At 39.8% G+C, this 21,609-nt stretch overlaps 2 non-coding genes across 2 annotated transcripts; one reads left to right on the forward strand and one right to left on the reverse strand.

Moving 5' to 3' along the window:
• Positions 1-16,533: 16,533 nt before the first annotated feature.
• Positions 16,534-16,605, reverse strand: trnat-cgu (transfer RNA threonine (anticodon CGU)). Its single transcript has one exon. It is a non-coding gene; the product is annotated as a tRNA-Thr (tRNA).
• Positions 16,606-19,782: 3,177 nt separating this feature from the next.
• On the forward strand, positions 19,783-19,855 carry trnak-uuu (transfer RNA lysine (anticodon UUU)). The gene has a single exon. It is a non-coding gene; the product is annotated as a tRNA-Lys (tRNA).
• Positions 19,856-21,609: the final 1,754 nt, after the last annotated feature.

Consider the following 21,609-nt stretch of genomic DNA (forward strand, 5'->3'; position numbering starts at 1 on the left):
ACTCCATTGTACTTTTTGGATAATCAGTCTGTATAAACCTATGCACATTTTGCACATATTTTATTGTTTTTACAGTGACTATGATCAGCACATTTTGCACACACCTATGTACTTATTTATTTTGTTGTCTTTTGTTTTATAACTATTCTGATGTCTATTTTGCTTGTCTTGGGCTGGACTGCTGTAACACATCAATTTCCCTACGGGGTTTAATAAAGTATTATCTATCTATCTAAGCTCAACTCCATACTGTTCTTTGTCCTGACAGTCCAGATCCAGAGGACATTCAGACAATCAGTGCTGCTACATGAATAATATCAGACAGAACAGCCTGAACTCAGGTCACATCTCCCCCTTTTCTCCTTCCTCCCAGCCTCTCAGAAACACAGAAGAGCTCCCAATTCTCCACTCTGTGAACTGGGCTCAGGGGTCACTGATCTGGCAGCTGTTGGCTCTGTTCCAGGTCAGAAGCAAGAAGCTTCTATTAACCCTTTCCAGGACCTCCAGCCCTTCTGTATTACTTTCTTTACTGTATGTCAGCCCCCAAACATGTTTCTAAGTGTTTTATAATGCAAGTGAGTGTGGAATGATCTTAGTATTTATTTTATAAACACCAGTATTGACACTCTGATCATCATATTGATTATTAGTAACTGATGGTCCGATGGTTGTGACTACTATAGTGACCAGTTGACCAGTCTGTAGCTCTGAGCAGTGGGACTCAGATCACACAGAAGACCTGTCTGTGTGTGATCCACACCAGCCCTGGGATTCAGCTGCTCTCACAAGTGTCTCACAGACAGTCTTATGAATTTACAATTAGATGAAGTCTTGTAACAGTTATACAGTTCATTTAAATCATCAGACTACCTATGGAACTGAGAACTGGGTGGAAATAAAACCAGGATACACATTTTATCCTCTAGGATCAGGAGTCTGATCCTCCTGGCTTCTATACTCTGAAGATTCGTGTAAAACTGTTAAAAGCGCTTATTTCAGGGACTCGTGCTCGATCTCTACTGCTCCACACGGGTACGCTTTGTAACACATTAATCTGCGAAGTAAACAAATTTTTTTTCCCTGTTTAATTAATTGCATTTCTTGGTTTGCCGCTCTCCTTCTCCAACTGTTATGATTCGCTTCTCTTCACAGCCCAGTATGTATTTTTTTTTGGGAGATGTTTTATCTGTAAGAAAAGCCCCCCGGGCTCCGGACAGGAGTCTCCTCCCGCGGAGACGCGCTCTGCTCTGTTAGAAAGAGCGCTGTGATGTCACAGACACCAGCAAAAGCACCGGGATCAGAGAGGGAGACCGCGGGAGGCGCGCTGAGTGCACGGAGGAGAGTTATTGATCTCTGAAGAACCGTAGGATAAACGATTAACTTCACCGATTGGTGAGTACTGATTCATTTCCCATTCTTGACCCTGTTTTAAATATCTAGTAAACAGTCAATAAAGACTGTATCGATCAATTACCATACTGCATTTAGTGTTAATAATGTTCAATCCAAAATTAAACAATGATTATTCATATTATTATTTAGGTAACTCTATCCTAGAGCTAGAAAATTATATTCCAAGTTGACACATGTATGTAAGTAACAGTTTAAATGCATTTTTTCCAGTGTTTATAAATCATAAGTATGGTAAACACGGCGACAGGCGTCACGTCACTGTGCGCGTCTAGGTGTCTCGCCTTCGTCACAAAGAGCGATGTGACGTCATGGGTAGCAACTAATACTAATACTAGTGTATTCATGTTAATATTAATGAGAGTACAACTGTTAGTTTTAATGCTAGTGTTCATGTGAGTATTAATGATGATAGCGCTACCGATAGTTTTAGTTTTAGTGTTCATATTCATGTTAATATTAATTATAATTATAGTGTTATAGTAGTAGTAGCGTTAGTTTTAATGATAGCATTAGTGTTATTATAAGTAGTTTGTGTCAGTGTTAGTAACAATGATAGAATAGTGTATGTTTTGGTGATAGTGTTACTGTTGCAATATTAGCAGTATCTGCACTAGTGTTAGTTATAGTGTATCTGTACCTAAGAGTGTATGCCGTGTCTATGTATGTATACGGTGTCTATGTGTGTGTCTGTGAATGTGTGTGAGTGTATATCTGTGAGTGCGTGAGTGTCTGATTGAATGTATAAATTTGTGTTGTGTCTGTGAGTGTGTGTAGTGTCTGTGAGAATACATGTGTGTGAGTGTGTGGGTGTATATCTGTCAGTGTGTGTGAATGTGTGTGTAGGTGGGCTTGGGCTCCACTGGTGTGTCTGACAAAAGTGGCCCATCAACAGGTGTTGAGGTCCAGAGCCACTTACAAATAGAAACACTTTCTAGAGTCCAGACCAACACCCAGAGAGCTGTGAGTCCTCTGTTTTTATCACTATTAGTAGTAATGACAGTAGTAATTCTAACACGAATAATTGTTAACCGAAACAGCCATCAGAAAATATCGCCTTTGCAATGATGTCACTCCTCTTCTTCATGAATTTACTTTAGTGACAGGAAAGTTTTTGTGTCTGAGTGCCTGCTGCGAATAGTGCAACAAGCAATTTCTCTTCAATATTTTCTGGTGTGGTTATTACATACGAAACATTATTCTCCTTATTAATATTTTACCTGCAAAGTCACAGTGAAACTGCTAGGGCAAATTAACTTTTTATGGATGGAAAACATTCAAAAGGTTTAATGGCTCCAGTGAAGGCTTGAACTCACCACCTCAGCATGACTCCACTGTGCACAGCTGTGCAAGTACCACACACTGACTGATTGCACCACTGGACCTCCCTAAACAAGCTCCTACACAGATTGTAAAAGTGGCACAAACGCAGAGTGAAACTAGGTTTCGGATGTGAATCCATCTCCACATGGGGGAAAGGGACAGTAAAATAGCAAGGAAAATACAAGAGAAGAAACTGAAAGAATCGTGCTTACTGCAAAGTAGGAAGAGGAGGTTGGACAAGTAAAACAGCTTTGTGGATAATGTGAAGTGACATTTTTTGTGTCAATCAGCACACACATTTATCTTCATGTGTCTTAAGGTGTGCAATTTGTATGGTCATTGAATGAGATTGGTTTCTTCACAAGCCCAGTCAATTGACAGTGGAACGCTACCCGACGCACGACTTCATGAAGACTCTCTGTAAGGCGATTACATCTTTCAGTTTCAAGTTGCCTCCTTTGCATACAATAGTAGCACTGACACTAAAAGAAAGGATGAGAAATGGCTTTTATCAAGTGATCATAGCATTTGTTTGCCTGAGGATCCATGTGCTGAACTGGCCTCTGGAGAAGTGTAGTGCAGTAAAAGAGAAGGTTTGTGTCACTCAAGACTGTAACAGAACTCAACTTCTTTTATGAGAGTAAATATTTCTGTTGCATCACAGTTCTTAGAATGGTGAAAACAGGAGCACTTTCTCAACATTTTTGACTGAAGTATTTAAAAAGCAAGAAATACTATCACTATGCAATCTAATGCAATTGAGCTCCTACAAATGTAGCAGTCTGATGAAATGACATACAGAATTAGGTGACAATATCGGAAGATGAACACAGAATTGAAATGCACAAGATTCATTTTCAGCAGCAAAAATGCACTCGATTATATTTTACAAGAAAGAAACCTTACATTCACCCACTACATTAGGAGAGAACAGTAGGACAGATAGTTAGTGTCACTGGACACTCCATCACAGAGGCCGATCTCTTCTCCTTCATTATGCTTACTTACACACTCATGATGAACTGTCCTCCAGCGATAGTCAGCTGGCATCACTGTCTCAGACATGATGTTCATGTACATAATATACCTTAATTGTACCTGGCACTGCATTATAATAATTTGATCAAAACAACTGATGAACTAACAATAATCAAATTTTTCTTTCCTTCTTTTAGTGGAGAAAGACTTTGTCCAATAAAGATGCACCAGGCACGCGGACACAGAGAAATACATTGAAAAATCTTCAGTAACTGCAGGAGACACATGCCTGTATGTTTCAAACGTTACTGACAATTGTTCTGCTTTCAATAATCACCAAACCACAAACAAATATTATAATCAGTTACTGCAAGAGAGAACAAACTGATTATTTTAACAATTATTATTATAATTTTAACTTAATAATACTTCCTGTCTATTTACAGTATATTTTACATTAGTGTTTCCTTCCTTGAAAAAACAAATCTTGCTGGTAAGAATGGTAAGAGCTTTGCTTTGAAGCTGCAACAACCTTGGTTTGAATCTGTGTTACTGTAGGACAGGAGTATACTGAAGAGTCCCCTTGTGCTGTTTGCTTATATATTGGATTATATAAATGCAGAAATCGAAGCCTATCTAATTTTCCTTTCTGCTAAAGACATTTATGTGTTTGGGAAGCATTTTCCTGTCCTTTATGTTCTTGCTAAGCAGTTTCTACATTTTCCTCCTATTGTGATTGTCAGTGAGTACAAGTAGACTGGAACAGTGCAAGACAGGGAAAAAAACCCTAGCTATTGGGAGTGATATTTGAACCCCCACCTCCACTTAGAGACCAGGGCACATAAGCAACATGGAAAGACAAGACTCAGCCATCCTGACGAGTACTAGAAAGCACTGTGCTGAATGCACCCATTGTGTCCAATTTTCTGAAGCTTTAGGACAACTGACATAGCATGACAGTCTTGAAGGCAGGCAATGATTTGTTCCAATAAATATTTTATTGTGTACTTGTTCAAAAAACACAGTCTGTGCGTCCCTAAGTCAGTTTTTCAGGGCATCGAATGATACTTCTAACCTATACTAACAGCTCACCTGATCTGTTTGTGATCACACCATGGAGTGGGGGCTGTACCAAACACACGTTCCTTTTTACACTGAGACGATCATTTATAAATTGGGTGTGAAGAGAGACAAACATTGTCGATTCAAAAGCAGTGCAGATTATGGTAGGACAACAGAAGGATTCTGAAGTTATTTTCTTATTATTATAGAGATTCGTACAGTGCAAGACATTTAAAGACTTAGATAAAGGAACGTCATGATAAGTGAAACAAGCACGGACAGGGTTTGAACCTCCGACTTTCTGTTTACAAGACAAAAGCCTTAACATTTGGCTACCTTGCCTGCAATGCCACCTCCTTCCAATCAAGGCTAACACGTTTTTAAAATAAAATGAAATAAATATTTCGGTACAAATTGCAATGAGAAGAGGAACAGAACAAATATGATTATTACTTTTCAAATTAATTCTATTGAAACTGATTCAATTACATGGGGGCAACAACAACAAAACTGTGATTCTTAACAAGGAGATATTTGGCAGCAGTGGGATTCCAACTCATGCGCTCGAAGGGGCTGGAGCTTTAATCCAGCTCCTTAGACCACTTGGCAAGTTACTCTGTACAGTGGCATTTGTAGTCTGACCTTACGGTGTTACAGTATGTAGAAGCAACCCCACCTCCTTTTTCTGAGATGCTTCCTCTTACTTGGTGAAATATTTTCTTCTTTGGTCCTTTGAAAATAGTTCCTTTGTGAAGCAGGCTTCAGACGGTGCTTATAGTGCCCTTGAAGTGATTTTATTTTTACAGGAAGACGCATTCCGAAACGTATCTCTCCTGTTTTAAAAAAGTTTTTTATACAACGCACGAATAGTATTCTACAACGGCGTATTTTATACAACGCACAAATAGTATTCTAATTGCAGACTGCAGATCTGTGCAGCAATCTTACTCGATTTGACTGTGATTCTGAAATACCTTAGCAAACATATTCAGGTTTCCTTGAACCTTTAATAAAAAAGCTACATCGTTTCCAATCTCTGATGTCACTGTAAACTCGGACGTGATGCTCCGCAGATGTGCAGTGTGCCTTTCCTCTTGTTGCATTCAAGAGTACTCACTGCGTGACCTCCTCACTGCGTGTCCTGTACTCTACTGTGATTTCATTTAGATTATCTACGTGGAGTAGAGTGACAAGATCACCTTGAACAATTTCGGTTTGTGAAAGGAAACACTAGAGAAAATACAAGTGATGAACATTTAAAATAACCACAGTACAGCTAGAAAAGTGAAAGATAAAAGACGATTTATAATGACATTCACAATAGATTTAAGAAAAGCACGACTTGAATCCTAGACCCTCAGATTAAAAGTCTGATGCTCTACCAACTGAGCTATCCAAGCTCTAGAAAAAAAGACACTCTCAGGGTCCTCGCAAGTCACATGTCTCTTCTTGTGCCAAAGCGCAGTCATACCTGACCCATCTGGAATGACCACTGACAGACTTTATCCAGAAGCGACAGCACCATCATTCCCAGTAGAATGAGAGAGAAATACAGCATGACATGGAGAGTCAAGGGTCTCCCACAATCCATCTTTCCTCACATGACTGATTTTTTCACTAACATTTTGACCTTTTCACAGTCCGATTTTTTCACATTTAATAAGATCTTTTAATCAACAACATTTAAGAAAAAAATGGAACATTTCTTTGAACAATAATTAAAAAAAAATCTTTCCATGCCTTGGTTGTATAAGTGTGCACACCCTTTATAAAGGAAGTTGTAACTATGCTGAAATTTAACCAGTCACATTCCAGATCATGTACAAAGGTTATTTGCCTTTGCCAGACATCAATTGTATTGATTCTGATTAGTCCTAATTTATATCAGCTGATCTCATATAACCAACTGATCTGGGAGAACAAACGTTCAAACTGCACGGCGGAACTTGAAGAGAAATCCATTCACCAAAGAATGTCGTAACAAAATATCCGCCGAGCTGTTTTACATATCCAGCCACCTCTTTCCTTCCTAGTTTGCAGTGAGCACAATTCTTTCAGTTTCTTCTCTTGTATTTTCCTTGATATTTTACTGTCCCTTTCCCCCAAGTGGAGATGGATCCGCAACCGAAACCCAGTTTTCGCCCTGTGTTTTTGCAGCTCAAGTCTGTATGAGGAGAGGGAGTTACACAGCTCCAGTTGTGCAATCGGTCAGCGTGCGGTACTTCCACAGCAGAGTCATGCTGAGGGTTTGAGTTTGAACCTCACCTGAAGCAGTGTAGGCTGTGTCTTAAGCTACCAAAAGCAACTGATGAGTTTAGGTGCTTTTAGGTATTTGCTGGAGATTTGGTCTAAATAAACAAGTAAAGGTTTATTCCAAAGAAGGCTCCACAGCCAAAACATTATGTTTTCTTCTCATTTCAGCATGGAATAAACCTTTCCTCATTCCTTTGCAGCCCATGCATGCTGACACAGCTACTTACTTAAGTTACCATCAGCTGTGGACCTCCAACTGACCTGAGTGATATCTACTTAGATGAGAGGAGCACGATGGAGTACCGAAAACTTGAAAAAGCTCTCGCAGTTAGATTCTGTGTTTTTGTTGTTTCCCAGATATGTTTTTAATGTTCTTTTTCTTTATTTTTTGAAGTTGTTTCATTTGTTTGTTTGTTTTTATAGTTGTTAGTCCTCTACAGGGATTTACCTAGGTTCCCTGTAGACTTCTCATTTTGTGGTTGTTGTGTTTTCGTGTTACAATTTTTTTTTTTCTATTGATAGGACCCCCCGCATTACTGTGGGACTAGTTAACTTTAGTTCTTACATTCTACCTGAAATTGCCTCAATAACTACAACTCTTTTTTCTATATTTAACTACAGTTGCTTTCCAGACACCGCAACTATTCACGATGAATCTTATGAATACGTCTTTATGAATAATAGTATTATTTATTAATAATTAACTTTAATGTATATCTTTATTAGTAGCTGTATTACAGGTAATGCATGTACAGCCTTTAATATGCGATAGTGAATTTGCAGGTATCTTGGGGAGGGAAGAGAACTGAAATTTAGGAAATACATATTTAAAGGGGGTGCAAGTCACCTCTGTCACATCTGGGGTTTAACTGAATAGATTTGTGGTATTATTTATTGTGTTTTAACTCTATACTTGTGTTTCTCAGGAGACGGCAGAAATATTGGGGATTTGTGGCTACAGAAAATAGTTTGAACTTTACAGGCAAATGTAAGGTTATGTTTAAGAAAAAAAAAACTTATTGTCAACTTTTTCAACGTGATTATTTAAGACAGTTGTTCGGAACAGTATGTCTTCTCATATCTGTGGCTGTGGTCCTACAATAACGGTGATGAAACAGACGTTATGTGCGGAAAGAACTGGAGATGGAACAGGAGACTCACCCAGTCTATAGTAAGGTTGTGTAGGACCGCACACACTAGGAAGAGTGTTGAGTAGCGGGTGTCCATTGCGCCACTGGCCCCACTATCATCTTACTCAACTGCACTACAGTGAGCTCAGAGCCGCTACTAGTAATACATTGTCCAGATCCGCATTTTCTCAATTAGATTCACGTGTTTTTTACGTGTGTCTAATTACTACGTCTTTCATTTTGTCTGGTTTTATAAAAATGTCTCTTTAAAACAGACAAAGGGTTTATGTGTCTCCCTGAAATTCACACACGAAGGAAGTCACACGAGGAAGGAAAGATATCGCGTTTAAAGAGAATCTAGAGTGGAGACGCCGGCGAATGAAAACGAAGCTTCATATAGTACGAGCGCACTACCACTGAACTAAACTCCTGATAGTGAACTTTTTCCGCAGGTTAATTGTGTTAGGAAATGTGAACAGTCAACAGAGCGCATTTTAAAGGCCAAAGCAAGACAATTAGATGTGAAGAGAATTCTGCTTCTCTGTTTACTGAGCTTTCGGTGAACGTCAAAGTGAAAGACAAATTCGCTATTTTCACTTTTTAATTAAGGAACAAGAAAACACCATCCTTCGAGCCGGATTCAAAACAGCTACATAACAATCGTCCGCTGCTTTTTTAAACAGTTTTACGCTCTAGCAACTGAGCTATCGAAAGGTCGACTCCAAACGCACACGTTTTGTCATACGCGTAGCCCAATGTAGTGTAGAGTTCCTGTTTATATAAATCGCAGTTCGACATCAAAATACTCACTAACATAGTCTCGTTTAGTAGAAGAAATGGACCAGGATTCTACTGTATAATCTTCCAGAGGTCTTACAAAACGTTTGGAGGGACATCAGTGCAGGTGGAAATTGACTCTTTTTCTAGTGGGATCAGTACCATATAAAACCTTTCTTTTGGATTGAGAAGAGGATCATGGTGACACTCAAAACATCCCTGTCTTTGCTTCTTACGAGGACTTTTGAGCTGCAAACATCGGTTCAAAACAAAACTCTGCTACTGCAGTTGCTTCTTGGAGAGTTTCTTCAAATCTTTCAACTGAACGTCTTGGGATATTGACGATGATATAATACAGATTGTGGTTTTCTTTTGATCGAAAATTTTATTAAAATATGAGCCTCTTTTACCTTTGTCTTGGATGTTTCGCAAGGTATAATACTTTCCCTTGCATCCTCAGATAAACATTCTAAATACCACAGAGTTACAATATATGGAATAGCATTTATTTTTACATGTGTTTTAAAATGTACTCTTATTTAAAGCTACATTTAGTGCTAGGTAAAGATAACGTTGCTAATACTGATGTAGTAGAAATGTAAGATGAATTGATAGCTTTATCTGAGCTAAAAAAGTTCTAAAACGCCTCCTATAACAGGAAAGGACTCGTAGCAAGATTAAAATCCAAACGTTGCTATTACATTATGCATTATGTAAACACGACCCATTTCAGCTTCTGGTGAGTGCAGTTTTTCCAAATTGAATCAAAACTACAGCTCGAATGAAATAAAAACAGTTTATGTGTCTCTTTGCTGTAACAACTCTGCCAAAACTATTCAGATACATCAGAATAGCATCAGAACGTGACTAAATTTTATTGGATATTAGGAAATTTATTTGTGTGCATTTCCCCCTACGATCATAATACCTTCCTGTTTTCATCGTGTTTATTGTTTCTGCCTGTGATCTCGAAAATAAAGTATGTGTTCACCGAAATATTCCGGGAGTTTGCTGTGGTTTGAGAGGAGTGTATGAAGGTAATGAAGGAGGGAGGACACGCGCATTCAGCACGGGGAGCGCAGAGCAATGAGCCGCACCTGCAGCTCGCTGAGTCTTTTCTTATATAATCACTGAGTCCGGACACACAGCGTCTCCAGCCCGTGTTGGAGATTTACAGTTCAGAAAACGACTGTCTCGAGGAGAAACTGATCTTCCTGCTTTAGTTAAGGTTATCGGAATCGGCGCCTGCTGTGGGGGTATAGCGCTTGTATCTCTTTTCTCTGGCTAAACACTATCTACTGTAAAGTATAGAAATAGACAGAAGATGAAATACAGCTACAAATACTTCAGTAAGGCCGAGCAGATAGGAAAGTTTAAATCAAATGTTCTATAAATCGATCTGCCTATATTTTCGAACTCTCTGTTCGAGCTCTGATATAATCCTCTCTGCTCATGCCGCTATCACTCTGCATTCCGTAGGGCTACAGGTTGATTTCACAATGCCACATTTAATTAAATACAGGAGAAACCGCAAGGACAACAATATGTTTTAAGAAATCTTCTTCTGGATTTATATTTCGGTCTTTCTCCTTTGAATGCATACCTTGCCGTAAATCTTTACTCGATTACAAGCACCCCAAACAGTTCTTAAGGCAGAAATCGAACCCCATTTGATTTTCTGCTAATAATGTGTAAGTGTTCACGAAGCATTTCCCTGCACATCATGTGCCCACAAACCGGTTTCTCCGTTTTCCTCTTCCTGTCGTTGTTAGCGAGCACAAGAAGACGGGACAAATGCAAGAGAGGGAAAAGGGAGCGGCTGTCAAGAGTGAGATTTGAACCCACGCTTCTATTCAGAGACCAGGGGGTGAGTTTCCCGAAAGCATTGTAGCGCTAAGAACATCGTAAATTCGCTCTTAAGATCGATCGTTGATTTACGAGTGTTTCCCAAAACCTATCGTAACTAAAGTAAAACGTTAAATCCTTCGTAATCTACGTGCTCCCCGACCCACTCGTTAATCACTAAGTGCTTCTTAAAGTGGCTACCTCTTGCGCCAACCTTAGCGACAGAGATCGCCAGACAGAGCACATTCAATTCACGTCATGGGAATTCTCTGGAAATATAGAATACTAAGATATTATATTAAGGATTTTGATATTTTGTTGTACTATGTAAGAGGAAATTCGAAAAAGAACATTTATTTGTACAGTTATGAATTAGTCATCTTGGGTAAATTTCATATTCATAAGTCAAATGTTTTAATAATACTCTCTCTTTTAGTACTTTTGGGGTGGGGTTTAAATTGTATTTAAATTCCATAAAGAACGTGAAACATGTAACATGTATTACAATGTAGCGCCACGCAGGGCGGGCTGAGAACAGCACCTGGGGACTACCGGACTGTATATAGTGGGACGGAGGCTGAGATACAGTCTCTTCCCTTCGTGTGTGTGTATGTTAGTGTAGGTGCAGCGCTGTAACCCCTGTCCCTGTGTGTGTACCTTTCCCGATTCGAGTTATTAAATGTGTTGTTCAACCCCATTCCCTGAGTCCCACGCCTGCTCCATTCCGTACCGAAACCCGCGGTCGATACAATATTTTAAGTTCGAATGCCGTTTTATGTTCTGTCTTGATTGTTGACGGTAAAGCTTAGACCTACTTGTTTTTAAATTTGATTATAGGTCCTGTATTTGTTGAGTGACACGTGCCAAGCTTAGTAGTTAATTTTTCCAGATGTCATGTTAATAAGACCAATTAAAAAGGAGTTCCAACACACCCAACAACTTTAAATAACAACAGTATTTTCTCTTGAAACACTGTGATTCCTAACGATGGCAGCGTGACAAAAAATATTGCTTTAAATCAAAGACGTCGTGCAGGACGCATACACTGTTCACACAGTTAAACTTGGTTTTCTTTTACAGCATGTCAGTCATTTATTTTATTTTCTCTTAGAAACAATAAGGGTCATTTTGTGCCTATCTATACGCTTTCGCTTAAATGGTTGTTAAATTATGATGTCATATTTACTTCATATTCCTTTTCACAACTTTATTTCATCACACTGAAGGACCAAAACCGACACCATATAATGAAAGTATTGTCAATCAATTGTTTGTCAATCGACTTGTGATGCTTTTTGCTAAGCGACTTCAGGGGCGGGGTTAACAAAGAAGTACTTTATACTCGCTAGTTAAATGATCGATTAAGAGGGGTTTTGGGAAACCCACGAAAAAGTAGCTTGTATGTTACCTACGTACATCGTAAAGTTGCTCGTTCGTCTCTAAGATTCATCGTTTTCGGGAAACTCACCCCAGAACACCCAAGCGATGAAAAGACAGGAGTCCTTGAGTCTGGCGCCTTAGACCACTCGGCCATCCTGATGAGGTACTGTAGGTTTATTCCATGCTGAAAAGAGAAGGAAACACAATGTTTCAGCTGTGGAGCCTTCTTTGATTGTGACTCGAAATAAACCTTTACCTTTCCTTGTTCGTTTGATGTTAATTTATCTCCGTCAAATACCTAAGAGTATCTAAACTCGACAGTTGCTTTCAGTAGCTAAAGACAGGCTATACTGCTGCAGGTGAGGCTCGAACTCACAACCTCGGCATAACTCCGCTGTGCACTGCTGTATAAGTACTGCGCGCTGACCGATTGTGCCACTGGAGCTGAGCAAGTTGTGCTCCTCATACAGACTGACGCTGCAGAAACACAGGGTGAAAACGGTTTCGGTTGTGGATCCATCTCCAGATGAGGAAAAGGAACAGTAAAATAGCAATGAAAATACAAGAAAAGAAACTGAAAAAATTGTGCTAACAGCAAAGGGGGACGGAGGGAGGTGGTCGGACAAGAAAATCAACCCGGCGGATTATTTGTAGCGACATTTTTTGAGTCAATCAGCACACTGATTTCTCTTCATGTGCCTTAAACTGTGCAGTTTGTATTTTCGTTAGGTTTCTTCAGAAGTCCAGTAAAGTGACAATAATGGAGAACTAGCTGACGCACCCCGTCGTGAAGACCCTCTGTTAGGTGATTACACGTTTCATTTTCAAGTCGCCTCCTTTACACGCAATTGCAGCCCCGACACCGAGAGAAAGCATGAGAAATGGCTTCAATTTCAATGTGAAGCGCAGTACAGGCTCGATGGCTTCACATCTCCCATCAATCAAATAAAATTGCAGTAAAGCGATCTAACTATGACTCTGAAGTACTGGGAAAGATGATTATTTTGAGCGTGCCTCCCAGGGTCTGCTACGAGGCTGAAGTTGGCTTCATATTCGCCAGCTTCTTATGAGTGTTTTTCGTTCCACCTTAAATGGTGCTGCTGTGATGTTATGTCGCCTTTCGCCTGTAGATGGATCTCTTCGATCAGTACTAATCCGGCTGGAATACTGTAGACATCTTCACTGAAAGGGAATATCCAAATAAATAGCGACTGTCCAAATTATATTTTTGTATGGAATATATTTCAGAAAATCGCAGACCAATTTTAAAAACTCACCACAACACGGACTTACACTGGGAAAAGGTGAATGCACTTTCTGCTTATTGCTACGGCCTTCCCCCCGATTATGAAAATGTCTCACAGTTCTGACACCGACGTGTGAAAGACAATGTAACTGACTATCAAAATCCTGAAGTACAAGAAATTTTAATGCACCAGTTTTTTTAAATATGACCCTCTGATCCTGGCATGTCAGAATACATTTCGAAAAAGTATGGCACGAATTGCAATGGCACAAATTGTTGAGAATCTCACTGACCTTGCCGATATTTGCAGGGGATACGAATGTTTTGCACATGTTGAACTACAACACGTTGTACATGTTGAACTTCAAGGAAACTTAGACTCGCACATGGAGTTTTATCTTCGAATGGAGGGTGGGAGAATTCATTTGTACTCTCGTTGCTCATTAGCTAAACTATTTTAAAAATATGACACAGATTTGTTCGAGAAACTTGTAATCGCCTTAAAGAGAGTCTTCTTGAAGATGTGCACCAGCTAGCTCTCCACTGTCAATTGACAGGACTTTAGAAGAAACTGTTCTCATACAACCAACATACAAATTACACATCTTAAGGAACAAATCCGTGTACTAAATAAAATAAAACTGTCGCTGCAAATTATCACCAAGCTGTTTTATGTGTCTGACCACCTCTTTCCTACTTTGCAGCGAGCACAAATCTTTCTGTTTCTTCATCGCTATTTTACTGTCTCTTTCCCCCATGTGGAGATGGATCCACAGCCGAAACTTTAGGTCAGTTCCTGTTACTCTGTCTGATTGAAAGAGCTGTATTAAAGGCACTCCCAACTCTGCAGGAAAGTTATTGCTGCTCTCAACACAATATACTGCAGGCAAATGTGATAGCGATACTGTCAATGCGTGTGGGCCACGTGTTCCTGCTGTCAGTCTATTATGTCATGTTCATCCACACCCAGAAACATTACTGGTGTAGCACAAGAGTTCTATAGGCGCAGTCCATAGAGCAAGAATCTCTTAATCTCAGAACTGTGGGTTCAGCCCCCACATTGGGTCCCTCTGTGTCAATTTGATCCCCCCAATCCTCCTAGCATGACCTGATGGCGTAACAGTGATACCCAGAACCCAGCGTAATTCAGCTTTCTTTCCACTTGATTCAGATTTTGATCTGAAATCATCGGCCGAAAAAGAGTTTGTCTAAATCGAGGGAGATCTGCTCACAAGCAAGTGTTAAACACTTCAGCATTTTCTGTTCGAATACCACACTTTGTCAAAACACTGCCGCTTCTTAAGCTAATAAGTAACGGTTTTTGAGCACGCATTGTATTGTTAATGCTTATATTAAAAAAGCATAAATTCACATAATGGAATTTGGACTGAACAAAGTAGTCCAGCCCCTTTACAACATTACATACCCACTGATTAAAGCTTAAAACTACAGCAGCAGGAGTAACAATAATGGCAAAAACATGTTTGGAGTTCGGCATTTCATTTATACTGCGGAAACATCGTATCGGAATGAACTGCCCGAGATGAGTAATTGCGGCTTCAGATCGTTTTTACAGAGCATTGCGTTGTTTTGTTCATGTTGACTACACGCTTTACATTTGTCATTTACTGCAAGCGTTGCTTTTCCAGGTTTTTCTGAAATTTCTCGCATTTGAGCCAGCACTAAAATATTTCATTCCCGTCGCTGAATACATCGTGGAAACGGTATTTGCAACGGAATGCTGTCACACATGAAACCTTTTTGTTATTCGGTTCTGAAGTTTGAAAATGAAAATAAAACGGGGGTCACTTCATAGGCTTGAAAGAAGTCCAAGCAGCATAAAAACCCGCGAATTCTCACAAAGGCTGCACCTTTCTTCTGCTGCTTTTATAAATCAGCCTTAAACATTTGAATGCATACTGTACCTTACTGCTGCTAATCACATTCACGTGTTTACGAAGCTTTTTTCTGTCCGTTATGTTTTTGCTAAGCAGTTTCTCCGTTTTCCTCGTACTGTGATTGTCAGCGAGCACAACAAGACTGAAACAGTGTAAAGGCAGGTAAAAAAGAGGGTAAAACGCCTGATTGTCTGGAGTGGGATTTTAACCCGTGCCTCTATTTGGAGAGCGAAACACAAAGCTTAAAAGACACGAAGCTGTGAATTTGCTGTTTTAAACCGCTCGACTATCCTGAAGAAATGGGTGGTGATGATTGCACCAGTTGCATCCGATTTTCCGTAACTTTAGGACGATTGATACGACTGGACGAACACAATTTGTGGCGTTTAGTATGACATGGAAAACGGTACCGGAGCATTCGGGTCCGGACTACCAGACTCAGAAACAGTTTTTACCCCCGCACTATCAAACTATTAAACTCCCAGCCTCTCTCACTCTCACCTATGATCTGAACCTCACAGTGCCTTCTTTCTTACCAAAAACCCAAACACACATTGAAAATCTACCTCTACCATATATGTCAAAAGCTCACTCCCCATAATTTCTATCCCTTTATTTCATTCTTTTGATGCATGTTTTTGCACATAACCTGTTACCTTTTTGTTGTTTTGCACACTGCCTGTTGTTGTTTTTTGCACATCGTCTGTTGTCTCTGTCTTTGTTTTGTAATACAATCGTATTGTTGTTGTGTTGTTGTGTTTTTTTCTTTGTACTACTTATGTCCGAGAGCTAGCTAAATAGCATTTCGTTATACCATATACCTGTGTATAAGTATAATGACAATAAACTTGAACTTGAACTTGACATAGTCTTGCAGGCAGTATATTATTTTATCGTTTACTCGTTTAAAAAAACACGGTCTTCTCGTTCTTAAGTCAGATTTTTAGTGCTTTCGAACGTTACTTCCAACCTGGACTGACAGCTCATCCGAAATGTTTGTGATCAGACCATGGAGTCGGGGGCTGTACCAAGCGCACGTTCCTTCCCAATGCTGAGGTGATCATTCGGAAGATGGGTGTGAAGAGAAACAAGCTTTGTCGACTAAAAAACAAGGCAGGATATGCAAGAATACTAATCACTGGCGACAGTTACGTTCTCTTACTATTGAGACTCCTACATTGCGAGTTTTTTGAAGACTTTGAAACTAAAGGAAAGCAGTGACAAATGAAACAGGCACAGGTGGGGTTTGAACCCACGATCTTCGGTTTACGAGACCGACGCCTTACCACTTGGCCACCGCGCCTTCAAGGAAACATGGGAATAATGTTGTTCAAATTATTTTTTTTCTGAATCTGGTTTACATCGTCTGGAGGCAGCAACATCAATAAAAGGGATACTTAACAAGGAGATACGCTGTAGCAGTGCGACTCCAACAGATGCTCCTGAACAGACTGGAGGTTTAAGCCAGCTCCTTAGAGCGCTCGGCCGCGTTACTCTCAACAGCGGCTCTTCAGCTCTTGTTGTTTGACCTAGTGGTTTTATAACGCGTGGAAACGACCGCAACTTCGTTTTCTGAGATGCTTTCTCTCACGTGGTGAAATCTCGACCTCTTTGGCATCTCTGGCTTTAGTTCTTCTGTAGAGCAGGCTTTCACACCTCTGCTTATAGTGCCCTTGAAGTCATTTTATTTTTACAGGAAGACGCATTCCCTAACGACCTCTCCTGTTTTAGAAATGCTTTATAAGGCGTGTTTGATTCAACGGACAAACAGTATGCTAATTGTACAATGCAGATCTATGCGGCATTCGTACTGGATTTGACTGGGATTCTGAAATACTTCTTGCAAAGGTATTCAGACTTTCTTGAACCTATAATAAAAACACAGACCTGAAACTCCCTAGCTTCCAATCTCTGATGTTGCTGTCCTTAAACTCGGACGTGATGTTCTGCAGACGTGCAGTGTCTCTTTACTCTCGTTGTTTTCAAAACGACCTCCATTGTCGGGCGCAGTTGAAGTGGAACTGGCCTGACTGCACTGGAAAGTACGGAATGACAAAATGTTTCTACGGCTCAAAATGTCCCTTTAGACCCTTGTCATGTCTGTGTGAGGAACGGGCAGGTAGAGAGGTTTAACAGATGCTCATGATGTTTCACACGGGGTGTTACCTGTCGTAGTGTTTCAAAAGATGTGTTAGCGGATCACAGATTATCTTGAAAAGATTTGGGTTTGCACTGGCTGGGATTCAAACCCGACTCAATTATTTGGAAGGCGCCTGTACCACCAACGCACTTCAGAGAAGCACCTGCAAATTATCACAATCCTCTCTTTCACCTACAAAGTTATGGAGACACAGACGTCCAATGAAAACTAATTTTATTCACTCAAGGCTCCACTCTTTTGTTGTGATGTCATTTTAATTAATATTAGCTTTGATAAGGTGTCGTTTTTGCCTCTTAAAGTTAAAGTCTGCTCCTTTCTTCCTGGTACAGAAATAACATGTTCCATCTTTGTTTAAAAACACCACTAAAAGTAAATTATTCAGCTCTACCGCCTGTGTGCATCGACAAGACATCTCAAAAGGACTTATCACATAACAACACGATCCTTCCTGTTACCATTCCTGTGGTTGGGGCGTTGTTTCACCCTTTTACGTTCTTCTACAATATTTGCAGACAGGGCTTTATCACTCGAGTTGTACAGAACAAGTGTGCATCGGTCCATGAAAATCATCAGTACTGCTGTTTTTCTATGCATAGTTTAATTAAGAGCACTTAAAAGATGCAAAAAGCTTTCAATTAAAACAGAATTGAAAGACAGTCGAGTAAGGAGGTAGAAAAAAAGCTCTCTCCCGTCTGGGAATCAACCATCGTCGCACGTGTGACTGGATACAAAAATAACAGATTAATTTTTGCCCAGTCTCTTGAAGCTTCGATGCGATTATTTTTCCTTCCTTATTTCTTCATTCCCATGAATTTACTCTTCAGTAGAGGAAACGCGAAAGTGGGAAACTGCAGGCATTCTCTGCACATCTCTAAGTCTGTTCCATAAGTATTCGCATCGGGGATGTAGCTCAGTGGTAGAGTGCATCGCATGTATGAGGTCCCAGGTTCAATCCTTGCCCCCTCCAGGTGCTTTATATTACAGTACTCACATGGCAATTTTCTGTTGAGTGAGAACTCTTTGCTCGTGTTCAGAGAGAGCCAGGTTTACACAATTAAATGCAGGCACACTCGACGTGCTAGAGAGTTGCGCTGCTGTTTTAAATGTACCTCATTTAGTACTGTTAAATCCTAAATTATTTGAACTAATAATTTAGTTCAAATTCAAGAAATCCAGAGATTGCTTCACACTTGTCGTGGCTGTTGCAGAAAACACCTGTTGAATCTCACCCGGGATTTCCTGAGAGATCATTCAGCGAGCGAATCCTCCTTCTGAACTCCGCACTAAACTGAAAGCTTCACGAACTCCTCACTGCGTGTCCTGTACTGTTACAAGTGCTCTCGTGTATATGTGAAGCACAGCCATAAACACACTTTGAACTTTTTTCCGTTTGTTAAGGAAAATGCAAAAGAGCATGACAAGTATGGATCGTATAAAATATCCATGGCACAACTCGAGAAAGTACTGAAGGACTACACATCGACTTTTGATGATTACAAGAGATTCAAGAAACAACCGTCCGCACCTGGGTTTGGATCCTGAACGCTAGAGTTAAAAGAACATAAGCGACGGATATGACCTATAAACTCTCTTAATTGTCTTATAGTTTATGAAATAAAACAATTTCTTAATAATTTCTAACTGTTGATAGACGATTTATTGAATTTTAACAAAATCACAATTGCAAACTTTTTCGGTTAAACTGTTATTCACATACTCTAACGTAGATAAACGTTAGTGTCTTCCGGTGTGTGAGCCAATTTCTCCAAAAAATATTTGTTAGTCTGTCGAGAGGCTGTGCAAGGTGTTAAGAAATAGAATTTCTAAAAGACAGGCTCCCTAAGCTTTAACATCAAGGCAGAAAAAATGCTGTTTTCTCTACAGAAATGCTCTTTAGATTTCAGCACTGTTGCAACTCCCTTTATAAAGGGTGTGCACACGTATACAACCAAGGCATTGAAAGTTTTTTTTAATTATTGTTCCAAAAAATGTTCCATTTGTTTGCTTTTTAATGTTGTTGATTAAAAGATTTTATTAAATGTGAAAAAAATCTGAATGTGAAAATAGGTCAAAATGCTATTGAAAAAAATCAGTAATGTGAGGAAAGATGGATTGTGGGAGCCCCTTAACTACCCATGTCATGCTGTATTTCTCACTCATTCTACTGGGAGTGGTGCCATCTCATTCTACTGGGAGTGGTGCCGTCGCTTCTGGATAAAGTCTGTCAGTGGTCATTCCAGACGGGTCAGGTATGACTGCTCTTCGGCACAAGAGACACGTGACTTGCGAGGATCTCGACAGTGTCGACTTTCTTTCAGAGCCCGGATAGCTCAGTCGGTAGAGCATCAGACTTTTAATCTGAGGGCCCAGGGTTCAAGTCCCTGTTCGGGCGGTTGTGCTGTTCTTAAGTCTATTGTGAATGTCATTCTAAATAGTCTTTTATCTTTCACTCTTCTAGCTGTACTGTGGTTATTTTAAATGTCCATTACTTGTATTTACAGTAGTGTATTTAGTGTTTCATTTCACAAACCGAAAATGTTCAAGTAGATCTTGTCACTCTACTCCACGTAATCATCTAAATTAAATCACAGTAGAGTACAGAACACGCAGTGTGGAGCTCACACAGTGAGTGCTCTTGAATACGACGAGAGGAAAGGCACACTGCACATCTGCAGAACATCACGTCCGAGTTTACAGCGACAGCAGAGGTTAGAAGTGAAGTAGTTTTTTATTACTCGCTCGCTGAACGATCTCTCAAGAAACCTCGGTTGAGATTTAACGGGTGTCTAACAATCACGTTCAAAAAGGTGACGATAAGTTTTTTTTTAACTAGGTAGCCTTAATGGCAACACAGTGTGAGTAATCTTAAAGCAGCTGCAGATGGAGTAGCCGTAATGGCAACACAGTGCTTTGAGTTCGGCTTTTCTTATTTCTTCTGCAGAACCAGTGGTATTGGAATATACTGATCCGTATAAGAAGCGCTTTCGGTTTCTGATTATTTTTATTGAGCGCTGCTCTAAACTTTACATTTGCTCGGGCTAGTTTTCCCCATGAAAAAAAGACATATCCCTAATTACATGATTTCACTTTTCTTATCAACGAGTAGAAATAAAATATATACTTCATTATAAGTACAGATGCAGCCATTCAAAATGCGCGGGCGATACCGCATTACTTTCCGGTATGCTGTACGCAGTCTACCGCAAGTTACCGGTAAATACCGCTAGCAAAATAATAGTATCCGGAATTTCCGCAAGGTGGAGCTAATAAAGCTCAACCTCTCATGTTTGAGCTGTAGCCATCAAAGTCTTTAACGAAGATATTAATAATAGTATTAATAATAAATGACCTTGGACAAGCTGTAAACTCAAAGTATTGCCCTGGTCCACATTCTTTTTTTCATTGACCGTCTTTGTAAAAGTAACACCACAGCATTTCGCAATCACGCATTTTTTTCCAATCATGCAAAGTACAGTAATTTTTGAGAATCGATTCACCATGCCTTACACATGCTCATAAAAGAGATTGATTTAGGAACATAAACATATTACCGTATGCAAACTGTACTGTATACAGTATGTATATGTATATTTAATGTCTTAACTGTGCCCGTTTAAGTATTGACTATTCATATCTAATTTTACCACTGAAGGGAAATCTTAGTAGCTGAGCATAAAAAGAATAGGAGCATACTGCAACGCGTGTGAAGGCCATAAACGATATTAATTTTGGAACATAAACATACAGTATATGGCTGGTCTCGGTACTTTAAAGAAAACATACACGAAACATGGTTTCATTATGACCAGAATCTGTCTTGAGATATTTTTAACTTGATTTACAGTATTTGAGAGGTATGTCTTAACACCGATACTACAGTGCTTAAGTACTGCTCACGTATATGTTTCTAGGTTTATATTATGCATTTCATACGGTCAAATTACTTTTGAGCAACTAATAAGAAGCGCGAAACGGTATGCGTTTTAGTTTCGTTTCGTGCTGGGACTGTGCTGTTAGTTTCCTGACTCCCATGTCACATGGTCTGTGATTGAAACCTGTAATACCGGTTTAATTCGTCACAGCCAGCACTCCGGTTGTAAAGTAGAAGCAGGCGAGATTTCCAGCGAAAAACACCTCCCCCTTCTT

The sequence above is a fragment of the Atractosteus spatula genome, chromosome 10, assembly GCF_055471065.1.
Source record: "Atractosteus spatula isolate fAtrSpa1 chromosome 10, fAtrSpa1.hap1, whole genome shotgun sequence".
NCBI lineage: Eukaryota > Metazoa > Chordata > Actinopteri > Semionotiformes > Lepisosteidae > Atractosteus > Atractosteus spatula.